Source organism: Scophthalmus maximus, chromosome 6 (genome assembly GCF_022379125.1).
Source record: "Scophthalmus maximus strain ysfricsl-2021 chromosome 6, ASM2237912v1, whole genome shotgun sequence".
NCBI classification, from domain to species: domain Eukaryota; kingdom Metazoa; phylum Chordata; class Actinopteri; order Pleuronectiformes; family Scophthalmidae; genus Scophthalmus; species Scophthalmus maximus.
In genome coordinates this window covers 9,119,143-9,123,465 of record NC_061520.1, presented here as the reverse complement: position 1 = coordinate 9,123,465, position 4,323 = coordinate 9,119,143, and positions in this window count along the sequence as shown.

Genomic DNA, 4,323 nt, shown 5'->3' with positions numbered 1-4,323 from the left:
ACGTTTCGACACTTTTTGACAACATCTTACTGTCCCAGACGGTTTCACCGCCACACCGAGGAATCCCAGAGAGCCCCGGTGTCTCCGCATGTTCTCCCCCGTTTACTTTGTTACTGTTTCTACTGTAACTCCCCCCCCCCCACACACACTGCAGGTTCATGACACGGCCTTCTTTATTGTGTGAGATGAATCTTAACCTATATGCATAAGGAACAGTGAGAAGGGTCGGGTGGTTTTTCGATGAGTGGTGACACATTTCCCTCTTGGAGTCCTGTCCTCTCCTCCAGCCCGTGTGCTGTGTCGGTGCCTATCTCGTGTCCAACTCGTCGTGCGCCTCGTCCCTTGGCGCGCAGCAGCGACTCCCCACATGTGACTGAGCCTCGGGAGGTCAACACTTTGTGAATTACTGAATTGATTATTGAACCAACTGCAGGTTAATGGGCGACAGGTATGCGCGCCCCCCGCCCCCTCCGCGTTTTATGGCCCGACTGTTGTGCGAGTCGCACCTGCGCTCGAGGACCCCGCGGTGGACCCCGTCCTGCGCGCCATTCACCGCGGGATGGCTGTAGGAAGTGGTGCATCGACGGCCCTTTGTGTCGCCACCCGGACCTTAATCTGTTTTGCAACTGAAAAAAACATCCGACACAGAGCCCTAACGCGGCGTTCAGGACCCCCACCTTGGTTTTCAGGCCCCCCCGCCCCCGCCCCCGCCTCTCCGCGGCTCGGAGAGATAATGAGAGCGGGCGGGACGCATCATGTGACAAACAGGCATGGGATCTGACTCGGCGAGGGAGATTAGAGGAATTACAAAAGTTAATTGCAATTATCATACGACATTGTGACACTGTCATGCGATATTTGTATTAAAAAGCCAATAGATTATTGTCCCTGTAGGACTAATAGGAAACGAGCTGCCATCACAGGACTTGACAGATACGGCTTTCCCACCCCAAATAATAGTTGATTCTAAAGCATTTTGGTATATATATATCTTCATACTTTATCGTTGTCTTGCCTAATTATGAATCTACCCCACTTTCTATGAAGCAAACAGTGATTACAACTCCAACCACTTCCGCCATCTTACTCTACTCAACATCACATTAAGACCATTTTCAGCTCATGGTGAACAAACCAAATACCCCCCATTCCTTCACCCATCATGACTGCTGGGGGGGGATTGTCTCTTAATGGATTCTGGAAGAGAAAGCATCCTGAAGGTGGGGAGGCACCAGAGGGCCGAAGACAGAGAGGGACAGAAGGGTCATCACAGCTCTTTGTGGTCGGGATGGGCAAGAAGAGGGAGGAGAGAAAAAAGAGGGAGGAGAGGAGGTGGGGGCATAAACTTTGCTGCTGATGAGGGTCACAGAGGTGCAGAGGTTCTTCAAAGGTCCTGGGAGCTGTTTTTTTTTTTTAAAGGTATATAAGGAATATGTCAGCATTTCAGATAGAAGTAGATCAATTGTACATTCATGAAAAGACACTAGATTTTTTTTCTGATGGACCAATGTAGCTGGTTTGTACATCGAGTTTAGAGCCGTAGGCTTTGTTCTCTATTTCTGTTTCACAAAAAAAGGTGTCATATTACATTTTCTTGATGGACTCGCTTAGTCAAAGTTAGAATAAGTCACCCGTTCCCAACGTGGCACTATTAGTTTGATTAAGATGTTAACCGACTGCTCTGATGCACTTCCTATACAGATATTGAACGTCCGTGAACGCGGTCGTTTGGGTTTATTGTTGTGCAGTGTATCAAGGTCACATTTGTAGTTTTTTTCTACTGTTTTGTTGAAATAACAACGCATTTTCTCTCTCTATCTCACTCACACACACACACACACACACACACACACACACGGAGGAGCAACGAAGGAAGCGGTCCCACTGGGGTTTTGTCCCTCTCTGTGGTCTATGGGTTCAAAGCTTCTCACATGGGGAGGAGAGCCCTTAAACAGCATATTAAGCAGGAGTTAATTATATGCCAACCTTGGTGACAAAAGGAAAAGAAAAGCCTCCCTCTGAATGGCAAGACAAGGAAAGAGAAAAGTCATTATGCTTGCCCACTTCTTTGCATTTGAAAAAACTCAGTTGTTATTTAGGCATTTCCATTTGTAACTCCGCAGAGGAGCGGAGATCACGTTGTGAGAGAGTCGACAGCAACACCACTGTGTCAATGCTATTTGTATTCGTTTTTTTTTAATATAAACCTGTTGGAGAGTAGATAGTTTAGAAATACGTGTGCACACACACACACACACACACACACACATTCACTCTCTAATTTGGTGAAAAAGAAACTGGTCACTTTGCATTACAATCACCTCGGCCTGAGGCAGGAGAGAAGAAGACAATGTTTACAAAAGGCCCAAATTGTTTGGGGAAAAAGAATCAGTGAAGGTCACTGTGCTTCTACGCTAACATTTATATCACTGTGTCGAAAAAAGGATGTGAAGTTAGAGCCTATTCATTATATTCAACACTAAATTCTTCTACAAAGCATCACCTGCCTCAGATTTATTTTACTTTGTGCATCTCATTGCAAGGTTGACATTTGGAATGTAATTTAAAATGACCACTTTTGTTTTGTGTGAGTACTAAATACCTCCAGTTGGTGCGTCTAAGCTGTAACTTTTGTTGTTTCCCGCACTAATATTTTCCCAAATGTGTATATTCCGCATGTAGAAGCAGAGTAGGGGTTTCTGGTACAACTTCAACTTCTTCCGAGGTCCGTGGAGAAGAGTTTAGGGTCACAAGAGGTCGAAACCATAGCAACCTTAGCAGAATATAGAAGAACTTCATTGTTAGATTGACGCATTAACAATAAAGTTGTTCTGTATAATGAAAATGTGGCTGGAGTTTCTACATGTATGGATTGTATCCCCTATTGGCTGCCCCTTCTGCAGACACTCTATTTAACAGTGTGTGGAGATTCAGACATTTTTTATGTTATTATAATGATAAAAAAAATTCCAAATCAAAAATCTGGGCACGCCAGATTGCAAATCAGTAGTCCATCAGGAGAACGTCCCTGTGCCTTGGAGCAAATGAGTCAACTTCAGCGTCGTTGCCAGGCCGTAGTGGCTGCCGTGAGTCTGCTGTGCCATGCCACAACACCAAAATGCCAACACGGTCTCAGCACACTGGAGCCCCTGAATCAAAATATGAACCAACACTGTAAAAAGTGAGATGGTAGTGGTGCCGTGTTAAGAAGTTTCACCAAACAGAAGATGAAATGGTAATAAATAAAAGCTAATACAACATGACAAGGTGTTTCACAAAAACAATGTACAAGGTGGAGACCTGCCTTTTCTATATCTGAACATGCATCATATTGCTCAACTACGGGTGTGTTGAAATCATCACGAAGTTTTGAAAGTTTGTTTGCGGACAGTGCAACTTACAGTTCACACTGTCAAATGTGAGAATCGACTAGTTGAGCTGCCTGGTAAGGGCTGCACCCGGAAGATGTACGCGCCGTTGCCGTGGTTACTGACAATAATATATGTTCACCATTTTTTCCAAGTGCACACGTGAAAACTTGAAAAGGTTTAGCTTGAATAACTTATTCCTCATGACCATTGATATATTTCCTCTTCAACCATTTTCAATGTGAGTGGCGACAAGAAATGAATTCCAAAGTTTACACACAGTTACTATGAGGCTCCATTCTCGTACCAAAAAGAAATGCAGATCCCAAGATAGAGAAATGTTTCCCAACACTTACTTTAACTTTGGGAAATCCCCACTTTGTCTAATTTGTTGAATCCCTCTATTGATTTCAAATAAGCTTTTGCATGGGAGGGAGGGAGGGAGGGAGGGAGGGAGGGAACGTTTTGTTCCCCATAACTCACATTTGGACAGAACCTTTTAATAGCCAGTGCTGGAGGAATAATCACAGCGAGAAAAAAGCTGTTTCACTGTTGACACCTAAAGAGTGAGAGACAAGAAAAAAAATTGAAAAATTGTGAACCTATTATTTTCACAAGTCTCGCTCTAATTTATCATTGTTAATTAAAATAATTTATAATCTGTCTTACTGTGGCTGTGCAGTTGAACAGCAGTGGTTCTCAACCTGGCATATCTGCAGGAGGTTTAAAGTGATGAGTTAAAAAATAAAAACACCGTACTGATGTTTCACAAACTCGTGTTTATTTCTTCTTTTCTTTTCTCTAATTCTGTTTTAATCAGAAGGACAATCACTCTTCACTTACACAACTCATAACTCACTTCCACACCACCCTATCCTGTGATGTGGAGTCACAAATAGACATGGCTTCATTTTAAAGGAGTCACAAACCCAAATGTTTGGGGAACTACTTGTAT